Source organism: Macaca fascicularis, chromosome 8 (assembly GCF_037993035.2).
Source record: "Macaca fascicularis isolate 582-1 chromosome 8, T2T-MFA8v1.1".
Lineage (NCBI taxonomy): Eukaryota > Metazoa > Chordata > Mammalia > Primates > Cercopithecidae > Macaca > Macaca fascicularis.
In genome coordinates this window covers 98,180,958-98,206,773 of record NC_088382.1, presented here as the reverse complement: position 1 = coordinate 98,206,773, position 25,816 = coordinate 98,180,958, and the positions used below count along the sequence as shown (strand labels likewise).

Genomic DNA, 25,816 nt, shown 5'->3' with positions numbered 1-25,816 from the left:
TGTTGTCACCTCCTCAGAATCTCTTTTTGGCCTTCTTCTTTTATCTCTCTGCATATTGTCCCTGGAAAACATTCATCTATTGTTATGATTTCAAATGTCAACTACATGCCAACAACTTGCAAATCTCTATCTATCTTCAGCTTACTTCCAGGTACCAGAATCCTAATGCTTTACAATACTCAGGGTAGAGATAAAAGAAAACTTTTAATTATCAACTAGGATAATTCAAAAATACATATTCATAATGATGAGAAATCAGTAGTTATCAGCTTCTAAAAATATTAAAGTATATATTATATATGAGGAGCTAGAAAGAAAAATTGCTGCAATTTGTAAGGGATACTTATGAGGTTACAAATTTTTAATTTTCTTCTTTAAGATTTTCAGCAATTTTCTAAATTTCCTACAAGGAACATTGATATTACAAAGGCTTGCTTAATATTAGTTTTGTTTACTGAATAAAATGTAGTGTTAATTTAACAGCATAAAACTCACAAAGCTTTAAAGAAATATAATTAGGATTGAGAATCCTGTATGATCACCATTCTTATAAAATACTTTAGCAGCCAAAAAAGGAGTTGCAATTTGTAGGTCTGTTGTTTTCTATTCCAAGTGTTTATTTTCTCTGTGTGTATCTTCTATCAGCAGATACCATCATTTTGAACCATATGTTTTTGTCACAATGTTTACATAACCTATCTGCTCTACTGGTGACTAACCATGTAGCCTTGACATATTTCTTAGCCATTTTTGACTCAGTTTCCTCATTTGCAAAATGGAGCTAGTAATATCACCTACCTCATAGGGTTGCAGTGAACATTAGATGAAATATTTGCTGCGCATGTAATTCATAGCATTATTATTACTATTATTATATCTTAAGCAGATACATTAATTAAATTTTGATCTACTATCATATATATGTGTATATATATATCTATTCAATCTACCATTTATATTTTTATTTTTTATCTTAAAATTGAGCATCACAGTTCTATAATCATCATCAATACAGTAATATTGATATTTTACCATTTTTTCATTCAATAAATACATTAATACATAGCTAATCACTATCACGTGCACTTTGTTGAGTAAATATTCCAACTCATTTCATTTTTCACATAAAGTGATGACGATTTTATTTATGTCTGCTTCCCCAATAACACTTAATAAACATGCGCCATACCGACATTGAAGAAAAAAACTACAACTCCATTTTTAAATATAAAAAGTCAACATTGTTTTTAAATTTAGAAAAGTCAGCAGGGTGATGCTATGGTTGAAATAGAAGGTAAGAGATTCAACATGTGTTCATGTAAAAAGTAAAACAAATTTAAACAGCGCATTGTATGTCTCAATTACTTTATTGATGACCTTGTTGAAAAGTTTTTTTTTTTTAATTGTACTTTAAGCTCTAGGGTACATGTGCACAACGTGCAGGTTTGTTACATAGGTATACATGTGTCATGTTGGTTTACTGCACCCATTAACTCGTCATTTACATTAGGTATTTCTCCTAATGCTATCCTTCCCCCTGCCCCCCACCCCACGACAGGCCCCCATGTGTGATGTTCCCTGCCCTGTGTCCAAGTGTTCTCATTGTTCAATTCCCACCTATGAGTGAGATGATGTGATGTTTGGTTTTCTGTCCTTACGATAGTTTGCTGAGAATAATGGTTTCCAGCTTCATCCATGTCCCTACAAAGGAAATGAACTCATTCTTTTTTATGGCTGCATAGTATTCCATGGTGTATATATGCCACATTTTCTTAATCCAGTCTATCATTGATGGACATTTGGGTTGGTTCCAAGTCTTTGCTATTGTGAATAGTGCTGCAATAAACATACATGTGCATGTCTTTATAGCAGCATGATTTATAATCCTTTGGGTATATACCCAGTAATGGGATCACTGGGTCAAATGGTATTTCAAGTTCTAGATCCTTGAGGAATCACCACACTATCTTCCACAATGGTTGAACTAGTTTACACTCCCACCAACAGTGTAAAAGTGTTCCTATTTCTTCACATCCTCTCCAGCATCTGTTGTTACCTGACTTTTTAATGATCAGCATTCTAACTGGTGTGAGATGGTATCTCATTGTGGTTTTGATTTGCATTTCTCTGATGACCAGTGATGAGCATTTTTTCATGTGTCTGTTGGCTGTATCAATGTCTTCTTTTGAGAAATGTCTGTTCATATCCTTTGCCCACTTTTTGATGGGGTTGTTTGTTTTTTTCTTGTAAATTTGTTTAAGTTCTTTGTAGATTCTGGATATTAGTCCTTTGTCAGATGGGTAGATTGCAAAAATTTTCTCCTATTCTGTAGGTTGCCTGTTCACTCTGACAGTAGTTTCTTTTGCTGTGCAGAAGTTCTTTAGGTTAATTAGATCCCATTTGTCTATTTTGGCTTTTGTTGGCATTGTTTTTAGTGGTTTAGTCATGAAGTCCTTGCCCATGCCTATGTCCTGAATGGTATTACCTAGGTTTTCTTCTAGGGTTTTTACGGTTTTAGGTCTAACATTTAAGTCTTTAATCCATCTTGAGTTAATTTTTGTATAAGGTGTAAGGAAGGGAGCATTCCTGTAAACCAATAGTAGACAGACAGTCAAATCATGAGTGAACTCCCATTCACAATTGCTACAAAGAGAATAAAATATCTATGAATCCATCTTACAAGGGATGTGAAGGAACTCTTCAAGGAGAACTACAAACCACTGCTCAACAACATGAAAGAGGACACAAACAAGTGGAAGAAGATTCCATGCTCATGGATAGGAAGAATCAATATCGTGACAAATGGTCATACTTCCCAAGGTAATTTATAGATTCAATGCCATCCCCCTCAAGCTACCAATGACTTTCTTCACAGAATTGGAAAAAGAAAAACTACTTTACAGTTCATATGGAACCAAAAAAGAGCCCACATTGCCAAGACACTCCTAAGCAAAAAGAACAAAGCTGGAGGCATCACGCTACATCAGGCTACATCAGGCTACATCAGCCTACCATATACTGCAAGGCTACAATAACCAAAACAGCATGGTACTGGTACCAAAACAGAGAGATAGACCAATGGAATAGAAAAGAGGCCTCAGAAATAACACCACACATTTACAACCATCTGATCTTTGACAAACCTGACAAAAACAAGAAATGGGGAAAAGATTCCCTATTTATTAAATGGTGTTGAGAAAACTGGCTAGCCATACATAGATAGCTGAAAATATCTTCAATATAATTAAGAAAGTGAAAATGTGACCAGGTGACCAAAGTTCTTTAATGGGGAAGTGTAAACAATTATAAGAAGAAATAAATTTTCAAAGCTTATTTATTGAAAACAAGGAGGGACTTAGAAGAGGACACATTGTGAGCAGTTTTATGAGAATGCAGAATATGCGTGTGTGTCTGTGTGTGTGTGTGTGAGAGAGACAGAAAGCAGGAGAATGTATGTTAGTGAAAGTAACAGATAACAGTTTTATGAGAATGCAGTATACACGTGTGTGTACGTGTGTGTGTGTACGTGTGTGTGTGAGGGACACAGCAGGTGAATGTGTGTGTGTGAAAGTAACAGATGTATTGTGTGTAAAAGTTTTTATGGAAGAGACTTGAGTCTCTTCCCCTTAGGAGGGGAAGCATCTTCTGAGGAGGACATGTTTACTGATATTGCAGTGATAGGGTATAAATTGAAGTTTCAAAGTCCCAGAGGGTCAGAATAGTATCCAACCAATAGACAGTGTATACTTTGATACTTTAAAGAAGGAAGGGGTGGCTGGGCACGGTGGCTCACACCTATAATCCCAGCACTTTGGGAGACCGAGGTGGGTGGATCATGAAATCAGGAGATCGAGACCATCTTGGCTAACACAGTGAAACTCTGTATCTACTAAAAATACAAAAAAATTAGCCAGGTGTGGTGGCGGGTGCCTGTAGTCCCAGCTACTCGGGTGGCTGAGGCAGGAGAATGATGTGAACCCGGGAGCTTGCAGTGAGCCAAGATCGTGCCACTGTACTCCAGCCTGGTCAACAGAGCAAGACTCAGTCTCAAAAAACAAAAACAAAAACAAAAAAAGGAAGGGGTAAGAAAAGTTGAAAATGTAGATATGTTGATATGAATAGCTGGGCGCTGAGATGAACAAGAAATTAATAAAATTCCTGACTAATGGCTCTCTGAAAAAGAAAGTAAAGCCAGTATTGATCCTCGAGTAGATGTTCATTGCAATGGTCAACAAAACTTTTGTAAATGATTTTTTAGTAAATTAGAAAAAAATCTTTGAACATGACATGTAGACAAATTTCTGAATAGCACTGGATGTCTACCTGGAGCTCGAGACCACACATTTGAAATTGTGTAAACTGGCATATTGATGCAATTTCCTTACTAGAGCTATCTGGCATAATGCAGAAGTTGGGGAAGAGGAAAAGGTAGTTAGTTATAAAGGTGGATGCAGTGCAAGGAGCAACTCAGTGCCCTGTAAAATTGAACTGAGGTGGTAACAATAGAGATGACAAGAGTTGGGATAAATTCAAAACAAATGTATTTTGAACTAGAGCAGACTGTGGAAAGGGGTGTTTTCTGGCTATGACTGAGTGGATGGTAGAACCACTTACTGAATTGAAGAAGACAGGAGCTATAATGTGCCCAGGGGCAAAATATCAAGAGTTCTATTTCAGACTTAATATAAGGAAACTTATGACTATGGTTCAGAAAATGCATGGGAGGAAGGCAAAATTGAAATCTTTGCAGAGGTTGTAAAATAGGACTGAAAAGTATGAATTGTGTGTTAAGACAGGGCAGAGGCAATGAAAAGGAAAGATGAATGACTTTGAGAATATTTAAGAAGTAAATATGACAGAATTTGGTTGTTTATTGGATAAGGTATTTTTAAAAGTGAAAGAACTCAGAATTTCAAGCTTGACAAAATGTGTATTATATATTGAGTTAAGAACCAGAAAAATTAGACATAAGTAGCAGATAATAGTCGGCTAGTCTCACCAGTGTTGGTATGTCTAGGGCTCTTTCCTCAGCTCACTCATTCTTGCAACTCTGTATTCTCTTTCTGGAGTCAATTATCTAGTCATAAGTTTTTTCCAGATAGTAATTTTTTAGAATTATGTTACTACATGTTTAAGAACTAAAATAATACACACTCATTGAACATGTCTCCTGTACCTAATTTTAATAACTTGGTATGTATCCTTCAATAATTTTCTATATGTTTCCATATAAACTGACATAATCATAAATGTGTGATTATACTAACACTATATTGTAAAAGTTTCTTTGCAGATAATATGTTTCCTAATAATCATATGTGGCTACTGCTCCTATTCCAATAAATTAAAGGTTTATTTTTTAATCAACCAATACTTATAGATCACTTAATGTGTGCCAAACACAGTCCTATGCACGAGAAGTAGCACTCAGAATATATCACTGGACTTAATTTGCTAATATTTCAATCTTTTACCTAACTTAATATGTACTTTTCTTATTACAATAAATAAGATTTTATATCAATTAACATAACATAACCAATCATTTTTGTCTTTTCTACAGTCTACATTGTTTTAAAATGTTGAAATATATAGTTTAAGGCCTTTTCATATCTCAGTAAAATATCATATGGCTTCAGTGTATTTAAAATAATATACCTTTTAATCACTTTCTGATTTCTTCTGTGGTTCTTAGATTATTCAAGTTTTTATTCATTTCTGGGATCAATTTAATTGCTTATATTTTGCTGGGAAAAATCTGTATTCTCATACTTATTGGCACATGATGTTACAAAAGTTTTATACTCAAACATCATTTTGACAGCTATAATTGGTTTATATCTTTTAATATTTAAAAAGTGGTGATCTTCAGGTTTTTAGTACATTTATCTCTTTGTCTTTCTATCTATTTCATACTTTATACCTTCCAGTTGCCTTTTCTTTATTTTTACTATTCATTTTCTAGCTTCATAATTTGAATACTTAATTTAGGATTTTTTTTTAACTTTTATTTTAAGTTCGGGAGTACACGTGCAGGTTTGTTACACAGGTAAATTTGTGGCACAGGGTTTTTTTGTACAGATCGTTTCATCATCCAAGTATTAAGCCTAGTACCCATAAGTTATTTTTCCTGATTCTCTCCTTCTTCCCACCTTCCACCCTCTGATAGGCCCCAGTGTGTGTTGTTGCCTGCTATGTGTCAATGTGTTCTCCTAATTTAGCTCCCACTTATAAGTGAGAACATGGGTATTTGGTTTTCTGTTCCTGCATTAGTTTGCCTAGGATAATGGCCTTCAGCTCCATTCATGTCCCTGCAAAGGACATGATCTCAGTTTTTTTAGGATTAAATAGTAAATTTATTTTTTAATTTTAACAAATATATGCCATTAGTATGTTCTTAAGTTTTGGGTCACATTGGCAACATTGTCTTTAATTTGTTTTGAAATTATTTTCAGGAATCTTAAGTTATAGTTCCCTTAAAAAATGTATTTGCTATGTTTTACCCCCTTGAAGACGGTAAACAGGACAAAAAGGCATGGATATAAGCATTAGCTAGTGATCACCATTAGCTAGTGACTCTAAACAGTCACTAAGGCTTGAATTCTCTCTTTTCCATATGCCTAACTGGCAGAAGTCCCAAAGGTTTCCCTGATCATACTAATAACTTTATAAAAAGTTGATCATTATTCATTAAAAATTAGATATTTGTAATGAAAATATAAATGAAGTCTAAACCAAAACTCTTAACCAGACTAACTTCAATGTTATGAATTACAAAATCTTCTTGACTGATTACTCTATTGAAAGGATCTTATGTGCTTTTAGAGAAAGATTAAATCCCCCTATAAGAGTTGATAAATTTTAGTCAAAGACTAGAACACAACTTACATAATAGATGATTGGACTTGACAGTTAACAACTTAGTTATTTACACTGTACAATGGAACAAACAAAAATCTTAATATTTCTGCATTTATAGCTGTATTTGACCATTCAGGAATATGTTGGCCTTTATATTTACAGAAATCTCTTAGTTTAAGCCTAAAATATGTATATTTCCTATATGCAACTTTTAAAGATAATGTTTCTATTAGGAGGGTATAAAAAGCTGAAAAAAGAACTCCAAAATTTTTATCCTTCATTTTTCAAAGAAATTGAAGATCTTAAGTATAATTACAAGGAAGAAGTGAAGAACAATATTCTCTTAGAAGAGAAGGTTAAAAAAAAAGAAGAAGAAAAAAAACCCAGCTTTCAGAACAGTTGGGAGTTGAATTAACTAGCCCTGTTGCTGCTTCTGAAGAGTTTGAAGATGAAGAAGAAAGTCCTGTTAATTTCCCCACTTACTAAAGGTCACCTATAAACTTCGTTTCATTTAAATATTTATTAACTTTATATGTTAAAATCCACCTGGAAATAAGCAATTATCTGAGGTGTAGTGTTTCCTTCTCACTACCTTGTACCTTTACACTTAAACTGGAATTCTTAATAAATGAAATTATACAAAATTTTCAACTCACTATAAAAGTACATATTTGAAGACTTATAATAAGTTATGGCCATCAAATAGGCAATGAGCTCTGGTGAATTTCTCTACATTCATAATGTTTTAAGTTTTGTAAAGAGTATGAAGGTAAATTCAGCAATTCTAATATTTAAAATTGGAATTTATATATACTTATTTATACATATGTTAAGATCCTCAAATCCTAACTATGATATATATAAATACAGATGTAGATATACACACATATAGGTTATGAAGTTGAGCCATACGTTTTGTTAAATATCTAGCAAAATCAAATTGAGCTTAAACTATTTAATTTTGAAAATTAGTGACATTAAATTCTTGGTCTAATTGTTGTCTTTAAATTACCATTCGATTATAGTGGAGTGAATCCAGCCTTTGTACAAGCTTAGGAGCTTACTGTTACTTATGTTTTTATGGCTAGAGATTAAAATTAATTTGCTGGTTTTTAATACAATTTTAAATAGGTATTTGAAACTGGAAAATTCATTTCTTCACAAATGGTAGAAGAGAAATTGATGTTTCACAATGAACAGGAACTTGTGATATTCTTAAATATGGTAGCATATTCGAGATTAAAATATAATGATAATAAACTAATTTTATTTGTATTTTATACATCAAATATTATATCTTTGAGTCTAGCAAATTTCTGATTATCTACTTTTGAAAAATGATTAGACAAACAATATCAAAGGCAGAGTCACATTTGTTCAGGTTCATGTTGATAATAACTACTCTTGAATTCATGTAAGTATCTTGAATTGATCAGCATAAGCCAAGATGATGATGATGGACCCTGTTTTTTGTTTTTTTTTTATAGCTGTTCTTGTCCTGACATGTTACACATTTGTTTATTTTCTATCTTCCCCATTAGAATGTGAGCTTCATGAAGGCAGACACCTTGTTTTGTTGACTGTTTATGTCCAGCACCTTTATTAAACAGCCATCACTGCAATGCCATACTATTCCTTCAATTTTACCCACTTTGCAACCTTCAAACCAGGACAAGAGATTATTGTGCTTCAATGAAGGTAGATTTCTTATTTGAAATGCTCCATGAGGTAGAAGAAGATGTAATGGATGTTTCTTGCTCTCTAACCCATATGGGTTTCCATTGATATTTCTTCCTATGAGCTCCAGTGTTTGTTCTAAGAGATCTGATAGTGGCACTGCAGTAATTTCCAAAAGTCCAGAATCATCAGCATGATGTTTTAGTACCAGGGCAATTTCAAATTCATAATTAACTACAGAGGAATGCCAGCAATACTGTTTGTTGCTTTTCTCTACTGGTACCCAGTCAGGAATGTATCTGTTTTCATTAGGCACTGGGCTCCCATTTATTTGTTCTATTTCCTTTGCTCTGGTATCCAGCAAGGTTTGGAGTCCAGAGCCAGTTTGAAGTCCTCTTCAATGTTCAAAAATATATATATATTTATTTATTTATTTTGGGTTTTCATTTGAATGTAGAAAATTTTGAAATCTTTTTTCAACTTGTTTGTTGTGCTTTCTATCTAGTAGAGTCCAAAGCTATGGCTGATCTGATGTTCCCTTTTGGCAGAAGGCTCCTCTTTCACCTCCGTCACAAACATACTGCATTTTCCGCTGCACAGAGCTCAAGCCTTCATGATGAGCCCAACAAGCAGTGCGAGCGGAGGGTGTGCTTTCGAACAGCCCCTGGTCCAGGAGGGGAGAAGCCCTGGAGCAGTCACCAGCGGGCGCTGGCCACTCACTCTCCATGCCCAGCAGCCGCGGCTGCTGATCTCATTCTTTTTTATGGCTGCATAGTATTCCATGGTGTGTATGTACTACATTTTCTTTATCTAATCTATCATTGATGGGCATTTAGGTTGATTCCAAGTATTTGCTATTGTGAATAGTGCTGCAATGAACATACATGTTCATGTGTCTTTACAATAGAGTGATTTATATTCCTTTGGGTATATACCCAGCAATGGTATGGGTATATACCCAAAGGAATTGCTGGGTATACACCCAAAGGAATATAAATCACTCTATTATATTATAATTGGTATTTCTGTCTTTAGGACTTTGAAAAATCACCACACTGTCTTCCACAATGGTTGAAATAATTTACAATCTCACCAACAGAGTAAAAGTGTTCCTTTTTCTCCACAGCCTCAGAAGCATGTGTTATTTTTTGACTTATTAGTAATAACCATTCTGACTGGTGTGAGATGGTATCTCATTGTGGTTTTGATTTGCATTTCTCTAATGATCAGTGATGTTGAGCTTTTCTTCATATGATTGTTGGCCACATGTATGTCTTCTTTGAGAAATGTCTGTTCATGTCCTTTGCCCACTTTTTAATAGGGATATTTGCTTTTTTCTTCTTGTAAATTTGTTTAAGTTCCTTACAGATGCTGGATATTAGGTCTTGTCAGAGGCATAGATTTCAAATATTTTCTCCCATTCTGTAGGTTGTCTGTTTACTCTTGATAGTTTCCTTTGCTGTGCAGAAGCTCTCTAGTTTAATTAGACACCATTTGTCAATTTTTGTTTTTGTTGCATATGCTTTTGGAGTCTTCATCATGAAATCCTTTCCCATGTCTATGTCTTGGATGGTATTACCTAGATTGTCTACCAGGGTTTTCATAGTTTTGGGTTTTACATTTAAGTCTTTATTCCATCTTGAGTTAATTTTTGTATGTGGTATAAGGAAGTCATCCAGCTTCAGTCTTCTGCATATGGCTAGCCAGTTATCCTAGCACCATTTATTGAATAAGGAGTACTTTCCCCATTGCTTGTTTTTGTCAGGTTTGTTGAAGATCAGATACTTGTAGCTGTGCAGTCTTATTTCTGGGTTCTCTACTCTGTTCCATCTGTCTATATGACTGTTTTGTATCAGTACAATGCTGTTTTGATTACTGTATCCCTGTAGTATAGTTTGAAGTCAGGTAGCATGATCCCTCTGACTTTGTTCTTTTTGCTTAGGATTGCCTTGGCTATTTGGACTCTTTTTTGTTTCCAAATGAATTTTAAAATAGGTTTTCATTTTTAAGTTTTGTGAAGAATCTCATTGATAGTTTAATAGAAATAACATTGAATCAATAAATTGCTTTCAGCAGTATGGCCATTTTCACAGTATTGATCCTTCCTATCCATGAGCATAGAATGTTTTTTCATTTGTTTGTGTTATCTCTAATTTCTTTGAGCAGCTTTTGTATTTATCCTTGTAGAGATTTTTCACCTCCCTGTATTCCTAGGTATTTTATTCTTTTTGTGACAATGGTGAATGGGAGTACATTCTTGATTTGTCTCTCAGCTTGACTGCTGTTGGTGCATAAGTATGCTAGCAATTTTTGTACATTGATTTTGAATTCTGAGACTTTACTGAAGTTGTTTATCAGCTTAAGAAGCTTTCAGGCTGAGACTATGGGGTTTTCTAGAAATAGAATCTTGTCATCTGCAAAAAGAGATAATTTGACTTCTTCTCTTCCTATTTAGATCTCTCTTTTTTTCTTTTATCTTGCCTAATGGCCCTGGCAAGGACTTCCAGTACTATGTTGAACAGGAGTGGTAAGAGAGGGCATCCTTGTTTTGTGATGGTTTTCAAGGGGAAGCTTCCAGATTTTGCCCATTCAGTATGATGTTGGCTGTGGGTTTGTCATAAATGGCTCTTATTATTCAATACCTAGTTTATTGAGAGTTTTTAACATGAATGGATGTTGAATTTTATTGAAAGGCTTTTCTTCATCTATTGAGATAATCATGTGCTTTTTGTTCTTAGTTCTGTTTATGTGATGAATCACATGTATTGATTTGTCTGTGTTAAACCAATCTTGTATCCCAGGGATAAAGTCTATTTGATCATGTTGGATAAGCTTTTTTATGTACTGCAGGATTCAGTTTGCCCATATTTTGTTGGGGATTTTTGCATTGAATCCAGGCTACTGGCTTGAAGTTTTCTTTTTTGTTTTATCTCTGTCAGGCTTTGGTATTAGGATGATGCTGACCCCACAGAATGACTTAGAGAGGAATCCCTTCTCCTGAATTGTTTGGAATAGTTTTAGTAGAAATAATACCAGCTCTTCTTCATACATCTGGTAGAATTCAGCTGTGCATCCATCTGGTATGGGCTTTTTTTTAGTTGGTAGGCTATTTATTACTGCCTCAATTTTGGAGCTTGTTATTGATCTGTTCAGGATTTAATTTCTTCCCGGTTTATTCTTGGGAGGGTGTATATGTTCAAGAAATTATCCATGTATTCTAGATTGTATAGTTTATGTGCATAGAGTTGTTCATATTCTGATGGTTATATTTCTTGTGTGGTCGGTGGTAATATACCCTGTGTCATATCTATCATGTTTATTTGAATCTTCTCTCTTCTCTTCTTAGTGGTCTTAGCTACTGGCCTATTTTATTTATTTATTTAAAAAAACAGCTACAGTTTTACTGATCTTTTCTATAGTTGTTCATATCTCAATCATCTTCAATTCAGCTCTCATTTTGGTTATTTCTTGTCTTCCTCTAGCTTTGGAATTCATTTGCTCTTGGTTCTCTAGTTCCTTTTGTTGTGATGTTAGGTTGTTAACTTGAGATATTTCTAACTTTTTGATGAGGGCATTTAGTGTTATAAATTTCCTTCTTAACACTCCCTTACTTCTGTCACAGAGATTCTGGTACCTTGTATCTTTGTTCTCATTAGTTTCAAAGAACTTATTGATTTCTGCCTTAATTTCATTATTTACCCAAAAGTCATTCAGGACCAAGTTATTCAATTTCCATGTAATTGTATGGTTTTGAGTGAACTTCTTAGTCCTGAATCTTACTTGATTGTGCTGTGTTCTGAGAGACTCTTATGATTTAAGTTATTTTGCATTTACTGAGGAGTGTTTTTACTTTCAATTATGGGATGAATTGTAGAGAATATGCCCTGTAGCAATGGCAAGAATGTATATTCTTTTGTTCTGGGGTGGAGAGTTCTGTAGATAGCTATCAAATCCATTTGTTCCCATTCTGAGTTCAGGTCCTGAATAACTTTTGTTAATTTTCTGTCTCAAAATGATCTGTCTAATATTGTCAGTGGGGTGTTAACATCTCCCACTATTATTATGTGGGAGTCTAATTCTCTTTGAAGGTCTCTAAGAACTTGTTTTATGAATCTGGGTGTTCCTCTGTTGGGTGCATATCTATTTAGAATAGTTAGATCCTCTTGTTTAATTGAACTCTTTAACATTATGAAATATCCTTTTTTTCTTTTTTGATTTATGTTTGTTTAAAGTCTGTTTTGTCAACAACTAGGATTGCAGCCTCCATTTTTTCTGTTTTCCATTTGTTTGACAGATTTTTCTCCATCCCTTTATTTTGAGACTATTTGTGTCACTACATGTGAGATGTGTCTCTTAAAGACAGCATACTAATGGGTCTTAGTTCTTTATTGAGGTTGCCACTCTGCATCTTTTAAGTGGGGCATATAGCCCATTTATATTTAAGGTTAGCATTGATATTGGTTGGTTATTTTGATAACTTTGATAACATTGATCGTTGGTTATTTTGCAGACTTGTTCATGTGGTTGCTTTATGATAATACTGGTTTATGTACTTCAGTGTGTTTTGATCATGGCTGGTAATAGTCTTTCCTTTCCATATTTAGTACTTCCTTCTGGAACTCTTGTGAGGCAGGTCACAGGTCAGTGACATTGTAAAGCAACCACATAAACAAGTCTGCAAAATAACCAGCTAACATCAAGATGACAGGATCAAATCCACACAAATCAATACTTACCTTCAATATAAATGGGCTACATGCCCCACTTAAAAGACATAGAGTCTTAAGACCAAGACACAGGGTCTTAACACCAAGACCCATTCATATGCTGTCTTCAAGAACACATCTCATTTGCAATTACCCAAATAATCTCAAAATAAAGTGACGGACTACATGAAAATATGTAAAGAGATTACTCACGCTAACTCCTTAACCATCAAGGATTTCCTTTCTGCTTTTTTCTAAATCAAAATATAGTTATGTGTCACTTCATGACAGGGATACATTCTGATAAATACATTGTTAGGATTTTTATTATTGTCTGAACATCATAGAGTGCACTTACACAAACCTAGATGGTATAGCCTACTGTATATCTGGGCTATATGGTATAGCCTATTGCACCTAGGCTACAAACCTGTGCAGCATTTTACTATACTGAATACCACAGGCAATTGTAACATAATGGTAAGTTTTTGTGTTTATAAACATATCTAAAGATAGAAAAGGTACTGTATAAATGCAGTATAAAAGGCAAAAATGGTACACATTTGTAGGGCACTTACCGTGAATGGAGCTTGCAGAACTGGAAGTTGCTCTGGATGTGTCAGTGAGTGGTGAATGAATGTGAAGGCCTGGTACATTGCTGTACACTACTGTAAACACTGTGCAATAAGGCTACACTAAATTTAATATTTGAATTTTTTTTCTTCAACTTTTATTTTAAGTTCAGGGTTATATGTGCAGGATGTGCAGGTTTGTTACATAAATAAATGTGTGCCATAATGTTTTGCTGCACAGATCATCCCATCACCTATGTATTATGCCCAGCATTGGTTAGTATTTTTCCTGATGCTCTCCCTTCCCCTACTACTCCCTTCAACAGGCCGCAGTGTGTGTTGTTCCTCACCATGTGTCCATGTGTTCTTATTGTTCACCTCCCACTTACAAGTGAGAACATGCAGTGTTTGGTTTTCTGTTCCAGAATTAGTTTACTGAGGATAATGGCTTCCAGCTCCATCCACATCCCTGCAAAGGGCATGATCTTGTTCCTTTTATGTCTACATAATATTCCATGGTGTATATGTATCACATTTTCTTCATTCAGTCTATCATTGATGGGCATTTGGGTTGATTCCATGTCTTTGCTATTGTGAATAATGCAGCAGTGAAGATACCCATACATGTATCTTTATAATAAAATGATTTATCTTTCTTTAGGTATATACCTAGTAATAAGATTGATGGGTCAATTGGTGCTTCTGCCTCTAGATCTTTGAGGAATCACCACAATGGTTGAACTAATTTACACTCCCACCAAAAATGTAAAAGCATTCATTTTTCTCCACACCTTGTCAGCATCTGTTATATTTTTTACTTTTTAATAATACCTATTCTTACTGGCATGAGATGGTATCTCATTGTGGTTTTGATTTGCATTTCTCTAATGATCAGTGATATTGAGCGTTTTTCATATTTTTTGGCTGTATATATGTCTTCTTTTGAGAAGTGTATGTTCATGTCCTTTGCCCACTTTTTAATAGGGTTGTTTTTTCTTGTGAATTTAAGTTTCTTGTAGACTGAATAGCAAACCTATGTCAGTTGGATAGATTGCAAAAGTTTTCTCCCATTCTATAGGTTGTCTGTTTGCACTGATGATAGTATCTTTTTCTGCACAGAAACTCTTTAGTTTAATTAAATTCCATTTGTCAATTTTGGTTTTGTTGCAACTACTTTTGACATTTTTGTGAGGAAATCTATTCCTGTACCTATGTCCTGAATGATATTGCCTAGATTTTCTTCTAGGGTTTTTGCAGTTTTGGATTTTACATTTAAGTTTTTAATCTGTCTTGAGTTAATTTTTGTATAAGGTATAAGGAAGGGGTCCAGTTTCAATTTTCTGCAATGGTTAGCGAATTCTCCCAAAACCATTTACTACATAGGGAATCCTTTCCCCATTGCTTTTGTCAGGTTTGTCAAAGATCAGATGGCTGTAGCTGTGTGGTCTTATTTATGAGTTTTCTATGCTGTTTCGTTGTTCTATGTGTCTGTTCTTATACCAGTACCATATTGTTTTGGTTACTATTGCCTTGTAGTACAGTTTGAAGGTAGCATGATGCCTCAGTTTTGTTCTTATTGCTTAGTATTGTCTTGGCTATTTGGGCTCTTTCTTGGATCCATAAGAATTTTAAAATAGTTTTTCTAATTCTGTGAAGAATGTCACTGATAGTTTAATGGGAATAGCATTGAATCTATAAATTACTTTGGGCAGTATGGCCATTTCTATGATATTGATCCTTCCTATTTATAAGTATGGAATGTTTTTCCATTTGTTTCTGTTGTGTTCTCTCTCATTTCTTTGAGCAGTGGTTTGTAGTTCTCCTCAAAGAGCTCCTTCACTTCCCTTGTTAGCTATATTCCTAGGTATTTTAGTCTTTTTGTAACAATTGTGAATGGGAGTTCATTCATAATTTGGCTCTCGGCTTGTCTGCTATTGCTGAATAGAAATGTTAGCAATTTTTGCACACTGATTTTGTATCCTGAGACTTTGCTGATGTTGCTTATCAGCTTAGAAAGCTTTTGGGCTGAAACAATGGGGTTTCCCAGATATAGGATCATGCCATCTGCAAACAAAGATAATTTGACTTCCTCTCTTCCTACTTGAATATCCTTTATTTCTTTTTCTGGCCTGATTGCCCTGGCCAGAATTTCCAATATTATGCAGAATAGGAGTGATGAGAGAGGGCATTCTTGCCTTGTGCCTTGTCTTGTGCCAGTTTTCAAGGGGAATGTTTCTAGCTTTTGCCCATTGAGTATGATATTGGCTGTGGGTTTGTCATAACTCATTATTTTGAGGTATGTTCCTTCAATATCTAGTTTATTGAGAGTTTTAAACATGAACTGATGCTGCATTTTATTGAAGGACTTTTCTGCATATATTGAGATAATCATGTGGTTTTTGTCTTAAGTTCTATTTATGTGATGAATCATGTTTATTGATTTGTGTATTTTGAACTAACCTTGCATTCCAGGGATGAAGCCAACTTGATTGTGGTGGATAAGCTTTTTTATATGCTGCTGGATCTGGTTTGCCCGTATTTTGTTGAGGATTTTTGCATTGATGTTCATCAGGGATATTGGCCTAAAGTTTTTTTTGTTGTTGTTGTATGTCTGCCAGGTTTTGGTATCGGGATGATGCTGATGTCATAAAATGAGTTAGGGAAAAGTCTCTTGTTTTCAATTTTTTTAGAATAGTTTTATTAGAAAGGGTACCAGCTCTTCTTTTTAGCACTGGTGGAATTCAGCTCTAAATCCATCTTGTCCTGGGTTTTTTGGGGGTTGGTAGCTTATTTATTACTGACTCAATTTCAGTACTCATTATTGTTCTGTTCAGGGATTCAATTTCTTCCTGGTTCAGTCTTGGGAGAGTGTCCAGGAATTTATCTATTTCTTCTAGATTTTCTAGTTTATGTACATAGAAGTGTTGATAGTCATCTGTGGTGGTTGTTTGTATTTCTGTGGGGTCAGTGGTAATATCCCCCTTATCATTTCTGATTGTGATTATTTGATTTGTCTCTTTTTCTCCTTTGCTATTCAAACTAGCCATCTATTTTATTAATTTTTTCAAAATATTGGCTCCTGAATTCATTGATTTTCTTTGAAGTGGTTTTCATGGTTCTATATTCTTTTGTTCCAACACTGATCTTGGTTATTTCTTGTCTTCTCTTAGCACTGGGGTTTCTTTGCTCTTGGTTCTGTAGTTCTTTTAATTGTGATGTTAGGTTGTTAACTTGAGATCTTTCTAGCATTTTGATGCGAGCATTTAGTGCTATAAATTTCCCTCATAACATCACATTAGCTGTATTCCAGGGATTCTGGTATGTTGTCTCTTTGTTCTCATTAGTTTCAAAGAACTTCTTTATTTCTGCCTTAATTTCATTATTTACTCAGGAGTCATTCAGGTGCATATTGTTCAATTTCCATGTAGTTGTGTGGTTTTGAGTGAATATCTTAATTTTGAGTTCTAATTTTGTGCTATAGTCTGAGAGACTGTTTGTTATAATTTCAGTTCTTTTGCATTTGCTGAGGTATGTTTTACTTCTAATTATATTATCAATTTTTGAGTAAATGCTGTGTGGCCATGAAAAGAATAAATATTCTGTTGTTTTTGTGTAAAGGGCTCTGCATATATCTATGAGGTCCACTTGATCCAGAACTTAGTTTAGGTCCTGAATATCTTTGTAAATTTTCTGTCTCAGTGATCTGTCTGATATTGTCAGTGGGGTATTAAAATCTCTCAATATTATTGTGTGGGTGTCTAAGTCTCTTTGTAGGTCTCTAAGAACTTGCTTTATGAATCTGGGTGTTCCTATATTGCATGTATATATATTTAGAATAGTTAGCTATTCTCATTGAATTGAACCCTTTATCAGTATTTAATACCTTTCTCTTCCCTTTTGATCTTCATTGGTTTAAATATGTTGCATCTGAAACTAGGATTGTGATCCCAGCTTTTTCTGTTTTCCATTTTCTTGATAAGTTTTTCTCCATCCATTTATTTTGAGCTTATATGTGTCTCTGCACATGACATGGGTGTCTTGAATACAGCAGACGAAGGAGTCTGGGCACTTTATCCAGCTTGCTATTCTGTGTTTTTAAATTTAGGCATTCAGCCCATTTACATTTAAGGTTAGTATTGTTATACATGAATTTGATCCTATCATCATGATGCTAGCTGGTTATTTTGTAGACTTGTTTATGTAGTTGCTTCATAGTGTTACTGGTCAGTGTACTTCAGTGTGTTTTGGAAGTGGCTAGTAATGGTCTTTTCTTTCCACATTTAGTGCTTCCTTCAGGAGCTCTTATAAAGCAAGTCTGGTGATAAAAAATTTCCTCAGCATTTGCTTGTCTGAAAGGGTTCTAATTTCTCCTTCGTTTATGAAGCTTAGTTTGGCTGAATATGAAATTCTTGGTTGGAATTTATTTACTTTAAGAATGTTGAATATTGGCCTCCAGTAACTTCTGGCTTTAGGGTTTTAGCTGAAATGTCTGCTGTTAGCCTGATGAGTTTCCCTTTCTAGGTGACCTGATCTTTCTTTCTCCCTAGTTTCTTTTAACACTTTTTCTTTCATTTTGACCTTGAAACATCTGAAGATAATATGTCTTGGGGATGGTCTTCTTGTGAAGTGTCTCACTTGGGGTCTCTGCATTTTCCATGTGCACAATGCAGCTGTACCCTGCAAAACCATAGGAGTGGACCTCCACAAGGCTGTGGGAGCCCACCTATTACATCAGTGTGCCCCAGATACAAGACATGGAGTCAAAGGAGATCATTTTGGAACTTCAAGGTTTAATGACTGCCCTATGGGATTTGAACTTGCGTGGAGCCCATAGAGCCTTCATTTTGGCCGATTTTTTTCATTTGAAACAGGTGTCATTTACCAATGCCTGTACCCCCAGTTTTTCTTGGAAGTAATTTGGTTTTCATTTTACAGGCTCATAGGCAGAAGGGACTTGCCTTGCCTCGGATAAGACTGTGGACTTGGACTTTTGGGTTACTACTAAAATGAGTTAAGACTAGGGAAGGAGTAATTGTGTTGTGAAATGTGAGAAAGATTAAATTTGGGACGGGCGAGGGGCAGAGTGGCATGGTCTGGCTTTGTGTCCCCACCCAAATCTTAACTTGAATTGTAATGTGAATTGTAATCTCCATGTGTTGGGGGAGGGACCTCGTGGGATATGATTAAATCATTGGTGTGTTTCCCCCATGCTGTTCTGGTGATAGTGATTGAGTTCTCACAAACTCTGTTGGTTTAATAAGGGTCTATTCCCACCTTCACTCTGCACTTCTCTCTCCTGCCCCCATGTGAAGAAGAACATGTTTGCTTCCCCTTCTGCCCCGATTGTAAGTTTCCTGAGGCTTCCCTAGCCATGCCTAACTGTGATCCAATTAAATCTCTTTCCTTTTTAAATTACCCAGTCTCAGGTGCTCTTTTTGCAGCGTGAGAGTGGATTAATATAACATTCTTACAGCCTGTGAAAACATGCTAGAAATAGGTGCCCATGGAACAAAACAAAACTACAACTTATTTCAAAACATAATAAAGAATATTAAGAAAACTATACAAGATAATAAAGAATATAAAAAACTGAAAAACAGAAGTAAATTAAAAAGAGAAAAATTTATTTTAAAAAGGAAGGCTTAAATAGAAGAAACCACAAAGCAAATGAACATAGAAAAATGTGTCAAGCAGAATAAAAAATCCAAAGGAAAAGAACTTTAAAATATAAAATAAGTTTTAAAAGATGTGAAAACTTCTAGGAAATTGATGAATGCTAATATTGCCTAATAATTTTGAACACCTGAATATTTGGAATATCTGGGAAGTGAAATCAAATTGAAGAAATAAGACAATACCAAAAATATAATTCAAAATATTTCCCAAATGGAATTTGAAACTATATTTTGAAAGGGGGCCACAAAACTAAAAATATTAACCTAATTTTCAACACCAAAGTATATTCTGGTAAAATTATTGCATGCATTTCTTTTCTAAAAATCTTTGTGCTCTTAAAGAAGGAACATGACTTACAAGGGAAAGAAAATTAGATTTAAAAACAGTTTTTACACAAGTAAAAATTGGAATACTTAAATAGTAAAAAAAAAAATGCAGGTATAAGTAAAGAATTTTATCTTAAAAAATAGAAACTTAATCTAAAGTATAAATATAACACTTTTCAACATGCAAAAATCAGGGAACTGTGTTTGCTTGAAAATTTCATAAAGTATCTTGCCAGAGAATAAGCTTTAGAAAATCAAAATGACTGGAAGGACAACACCATGAAGTATGATAAGAAAGGTTTGTGAGCATTTATTAATTATTACATATAGAACCATTTAAGATTAAATGAGTTTTGAGAAGAGCAGTGTATTATGTGTAATAAATAGATGTTAGTTATATCAATGTAGATATAGAATAACTTTTTTAAAATGAGAATGATAGAAGCATATGAAAATTTTTATGTTTTCTATAATTCTATTGGTGTTATCATTAGTATTGTTATTTTAAGTGTGGAAAATATGAAATAAATCTTAGATTTAATCATGGCATATTCTATTTCTATCAATATCTATGTTCCTTAGAACCAATATACTCAATATGTAATCTTGCATTTAATTATGGCATATTCTATTTCTATCAATGTCTATGCTCCTTAGAACCAATGTACTCAACATGTAAATATAACGTAATATAGTAGAATAATAAAATCTCTGGTTTGAATTAGAATTAGAATTTTAATATGAACTCATGAATATATATGTTTGTACCCTAGCTCTGTCCACTGAAATTGCCAAGAAAAACGACTAAATCAATGGGAAGTACCATCCTCACCTTACAGATTTTTGTCTTGAAATATTTCTTTAAAAGAATATAGGACTTTTTTGGAAGGATGCTAGGAGGTGATTAATACAGAAGATAGAATAATTGTTTTCTCTAGGAAGAGGAAGGATGTTGGATTGGGTTGAGGCATATTAACAAGATGTGTAAGATGTTTGGCAAAGGTCTATTTCTTCACTTGGGTAAAGTAACACAGGTGTTAGCATACTGTATTAAGCCATTTATTAGATTTGGATCATCTTATTATAATGTACTGTATGTATGTATGTATGTATGTATTATGTATTAATTGAGACCGAGTCTCACTCTGTTGCCCAGGCTGGAGGGCAGTGATGTGATCTTGGCTCACTGCAAGCTCCACCTCCCGGGTTCACGCCATTCTCCTGCCTCAGTCCCCTAGAGTAGCTGGGGCTACAGGCGCCCGCCACCACGCCCAGCTAATTTTTTGTATTTTTAGTAGAGACGGAGTTTCACCGTGTTAGCCAGGATGGTCTCGATCTCCTGACCTCATGATCCGCCTGCCTCGGCTTCCCAAGGTGTTTGTTTGTTTGTTTTGTTTTGTTTTTGAGACGGAGTCTCGCTGTATCACCAGGCTGGAGTGCAGTGGTGTGCTATAATGTACAGTTTTGAATGGTGAAGGTGGAATAAAGAATTTTGTCTTCAAACCAAAACAAAATTTTTCGTCAATGCACCTTCAGTAAACAAGTTATTCAAAGGAATTCTTCACGCAGAAAAAAAAAAATCATCTCAAGCAAAAACCAAGTAATAAAGAAAGAAAAGTCATTGAACAAGCAATCAAATCAAAACCTAATAAGTACTACAATTACAATAATGATGATAATGTCTGGCGGGTTTTAGTATAGGTAGAGTCAAAATACATGATGTCAATTATAAAAACTAGTGGGATTAAGTTTTCTATGTTTTTGGCAACTTTTATGACTACTTTCTAAAATTATTAATATATGCTAAAATCAAAGGATACATATTTTAGTCTCTATTAAAAACAACTTAAAAATGTAAAATTAACAAGGTAATCACAGGGAAAGTGAAATGATAAAATACCCTTAATCCAAAACAAATCAAAAAAGGAAGAAAGGAGAACATAGAACTGTGAAACAAATAAAAATACAGAAAAATTTAGGATATATCAATAACAATAACTGCATTAAATATACATATAAATTAAAGATTCTATTTGATGACTAAGACTGTCAGACTTCATAGAAAACAAACACAAACATGATTGTATTCTCTTTCAAGAGGCAAATCTTAAGATTAAGAAGATAAAGACATTAAAATTAAAAGAGATACATGGTGCAATACTATAAGGAACGTTCCAAAGAGTACAATAAGGCAAATAAAATAAAATAAAATAAATTGCATAGGGATTGGAACTCTCATTATTTACAGATGAAATGCTCATGTATATAGAGACTTCAAAGAATGCAACTACAAACTGTTAGGATTATTGAGGGAATTTGGCAAGGTTTAAAATTACAAAGTTAGCATATAAAAATTATCTGTTTTCTCTATATTATCAACAACTAAAAAATAAAATTAAAAAATATTTTGAATGTGTTCTTGTACCATAAAATGAATATATGTGTGTTCTCTGCCCCAGTTTCCTGTGACACAGTTTATAAAAACCTTTGTAGCATCTTGAGTGACATGGGGTTGCAGGAACATCTTCTGTTAATAATATTTGGTCTTTGTCCCCAGTTTCTACACAAGAGTGTAAGACTCTTGGAACCTCCAGAATAATAACAGTGATTTTCTCTTCTAATGAGACTGGTGGCATTGGTCAAGGGGGTATCCCTAGATAGCTTCAGTTTGGGTGCCGGCCACCACAAAGATCCAGGTACAATTAGAGGATCGCAACAACAAAGAAGAAGACACTGATTTCCAAATGAAAAAGGATCTTCTTAATACATTGTACTGGATACATATACACTGGATCTCTTTATGTGGGTGCAGTGGGGATTGGAGAAAGGAAGAATCTTAAACTCTACCTAACACGAATCTTAAAAATAAATCTCAGATGAATGGTCAATGTGAATGTAAAAGCTAAACAAAGAAAGCTTTTAGATGAAAACAAGAAGAGGATCTGCAAATCTAAAGGCAGGTAAATATTTTTAAAATAGGACTTTTAAAGCAAGAACCATAAAGAAAGAGTTGATATATTTTACTGCATTAAAATAGGAACTCTCTGTCAAAGCCTACATTGAGAAAGTGCAAAGACAAACCAAAGCATGAGCAAAAATATTTGCAGTATATTTATCCAACAAATGACTCTTTCAGAATACGTAAAGAAATCCGACAATCAAAAAACAAAAATAAAATCCGATAGAAAAATGGCCAATAACTTGTCCAGGTATTTCATAAAGAAGATATTCATATGACCAATAAACAATGGAAAGGTATTTAATCTGTTTAGCCATTAGAAAATGCAAAATAAAACCACAAGTTACATTGCACACTCATCAAAATGGCTATAATTTAAAAGTCAGGTAAATGTTTCAGAGTGTGTGAAATCAGGATAGTGGATACTTTCTTTAGAGTTGTGTGTTGGAAAATAGTAATTACTGGAAATAGGCACAAGTGGTTTATGGAGTGAAAGTAATGTATAAACCTCTATGGAGTTATAGTAATGTGTTCACCTTTATAAAAGTTATGCATTTATATGTTAAATGAGTAAATTTTTAATTATTTCCTCAAAACGAAATTCCAGGGAAAATCTACTGTTAGAGGATGTTCTACAGTATAATCTAAGGCTAATTATACATATTTTAGAATCACTCCCATAAAATTGTGCCAATTTAACTGCACCAAAAACAGAATAATTTTACATTTTTGCTAAGTTGATAGAAAATTATACCTTGCTAAAATTGTCACTTTTATGTTTATTTCTTTCTAATTTTATTTACGTATATTTCCTCTTAGAATTTATTAAATGAATTAATTTCTAAAACTATTAATTTATAAGTTTAATTGTTCATCTTTTTGCCGTTCATTTGACCATACTGTCTTTGCTACACACATTGCATCCATATATGCAATTTAATTTTTGCAAATATATGCACATTGCTGTGTGATATTATGTGTATTTTCTTTCATTATAGGCAATTCTTTATTTATATGTATTAAAATTTACAATCGTTCTATTTTGTCTTTCACCATTCTGTACTTAGTAAAATCTCCTACGTATGAAAACAGATCGATTTTCACCAATGCTACAGTTTCCTAGTTTGTTTTTTCCTTGGCATTGTGTGACTTATGAATGGCTGGACATCAGTTTACCACAAGCTTTGTTGTTTAAAATGACATACACTTTTTATTTCAATTTCTATGAGTCAGAAGCCTAGGCAGAGCTTAACTGAGTCCCCTGATTTGAGTAGCTCAGTGTTGTAATAAAAGTGTGAGCTCGTCTGTATTTGCATATAGCAGCTTGGCCGGTCTGCTTACAAGCTCACCCAAGTTGACAGTATGAATTTCCATTTGGTTGTAAGACTGAGCATACTGATATCCTGCTACTTGTCAGCTTGCAGTCACCCTCAGCTCCTATAAGCTTCTAGCTTTTCCTTGTTACATACACTTTCCCAATATCCCCACTTATTCTATTAAACCAACAAAGAGAGCATCTAGAATGAGTTGGCTAGCAAGATGGAGTCTTATATATAAAATAACATAATCATGAGAGTTTCATCCCATTATCTGTGACATATCCTAATAGTTATAAAGAAGTTATGAGCGAGCGTTATATGAACGCATGAACACCAGAAGGCTGGGATCATGAGGTAAAGAACACCTTAGAGTCTGGCCAACAGGTTTATTTACCTCATGCCTGAGATATTGAAGAACTGGGAACTCTCCTCTGTGGCCCACTCATGTAATTGTCCCCGACAGCCATTCCTCCTCCTCCCTCTTACACGTGACCTAATCCCTTAAATGCTTCTCTCCACCCCTCTTGATAAAATCCAAATTGCAAAAACAATGGCAAGTAATTGAAAAGTGCAATTTCTTTCTTGAAAGAATTTTCCAGAAACTATACTATAAATCAGGTAACCATCTTATTAAAAAGAAAAAAAATCAGCCCTTTTCCTCAAGTTGGAATACTCCTTTGAAACTTCTGAAGCCCACTATTTTCAAATAAAGAATTATTCCAATAATGAACTGCTTGATTTTTGTTCCATAGCCCATAGGTGAATTAAGATAACTTGGTTTTTATTTTATTTATTTATTTATTATTTATTTATTTATTTATATTTCTTAAGTAGATTTTGCTGATTTCTTTTAACTTCCTGTGATGATGACTCAGAACTTTTATTTTATTTTATTTATTTATTTTAATTTTTTTTTTGGAGACGGAGTCTCACTCTGTCGCCCAGGCTGGAGTGCAGTGGCACCATCTCGGCTCACTGCAAGCCCCACCTCCTGGGTTAACACTATTCTCCTGCCTCCACCTCCAGAGTAGCTGAGACTACAGGCACCTGCCACCACACCTGACTAATTTTTTTTGTATTCTTAGTAGAGACGGGTTTCACCATATTAGCCAGGATGGTCTCAATCTCTTGACCTCATGATCCGCCCGCCTGGGCCTCCCAAAATCACTATTTCCAAATGAAATAATTCAAGACTGGATTTCTCCAGTGTGTTTGACTCTCACTACTTCATATAAGATTTGATGCAATATTCATCATTCTATAAATAATTTAGAAATATATATTTTATGTCCTTTATCCAATGTACAGGCACTATTTAATTTATCATTGGTATTTTTTTCCAGAAATTTGTTACTGATTTCTTCTTTTAAATCATAATGGTCAAAAATAAATCTCAAGAAGTTATATACTTTATTATGTCTTACTGGCACATACTTTGGTGTCAAATATAAGTAACATTTTGGCATAGGGCTTTTAGAAGAGATATTCCTTGATGGTTTGGTCCAAAGTTAAATATAGTTGTATTAATTCAACTTTGATAATTAAAGAATTTGAATCCTCTCTGGATTTTCTTTGAATGTTAGTGGTGTTAAAAATCTCTAATGTTCTATTTCTGTATATTGTTCTTTCACTCTTAAACATAATGAAAAGTTATTTTTAGAATAGCATTTTGCTCCTTTAGAGATATTTGTTTTCTGTTAACTTGTTTTATGCTTTCTTT

At 34.1% G+C, this 25,816-nt stretch overlaps 1 long non-coding RNA gene and 1 pseudogene across 2 annotated transcripts in view; both read right to left on the bottom strand.

Annotated features, from left to right (window-relative positions):
• Positions 1–25,816, bottom strand: part of LOC102139191 (uncharacterized) — a 558,779-nt gene that overhangs the window by 375,409 nt on the left and 157,554 nt on the right. The window lies entirely within an intron of this gene.
• On the bottom strand, positions 8,139–9,315 carry LOC102142928 (RNA ligase 1-like; annotated as a pseudogene).